At 66.7% G+C, this 490-nt stretch overlaps 1 protein-coding gene across 1 annotated transcript in view; it reads left to right on the top strand.

Moving 5' to 3' along the window:
- Window positions 1-490, top strand: part of CELSR1 (cadherin EGF LAG seven-pass G-type receptor 1) — a 204,913-nt gene that overhangs the window by 181,140 nt on the left and 23,283 nt on the right. The gene's annotated exons all lie outside the window — the stretch shown is intronic.

The following is a 490-nucleotide window of genomic DNA, read 5'->3' as shown; positions in this document are numbered from 1 at the left end:
GGGGTGGGGTCGGGGTGGGACCCTCCCAGTGCTCCCAGTGCTCCCATCTCCCTCTCTCCCCCATCTCCCATTTGGCTGGTTCAGCCTCCGGGGACCCGGAGGGGAGCCTGCCATCCTCTCCCAGCTGGCGGCAGCTGTGGGAGCACTGACTAGGGCAGCCTCTCCCAGAGCACTGAGTGCGAAGCTGCCCCTCACCCCTCCCAGAGCGCTGGGTGTGAAGCTGCCCACCCTCCCCAGAGCACTGGGTGTGAAGCTCCCCTCCCCAGAGCACTGGGTGTGAAGCTTCCCCTCCCCAGAGCACTGGGTGTGAAGCTGCCCCTCCAGAGCACTGGGTGTGAAGCTGCCCCTCCCCAGAGCACTGGGTGTGAAGCTGCCCCTCCCCAGAGCACTGGGTGTGAAGCTGCCCCTCCAGAGCACTGGGTGTGAAGCTGCCCCTCCCCAGAGCACTGGGTGTGAAGCTGCCCCTCCCCAGAGCACTGGGTGTGAAGCT

This window comes from Piliocolobus tephrosceles, chromosome 19, assembly GCF_002776525.5.
Source record: "Piliocolobus tephrosceles isolate RC106 chromosome 19, ASM277652v3, whole genome shotgun sequence".
Lineage (NCBI taxonomy): Eukaryota > Metazoa > Chordata > Mammalia > Primates > Cercopithecidae > Piliocolobus > Piliocolobus tephrosceles.
The sequence above is the reverse complement of the archived record's forward strand: the minus strand, read 5'-3'. Positions and strand labels throughout refer to the sequence as shown.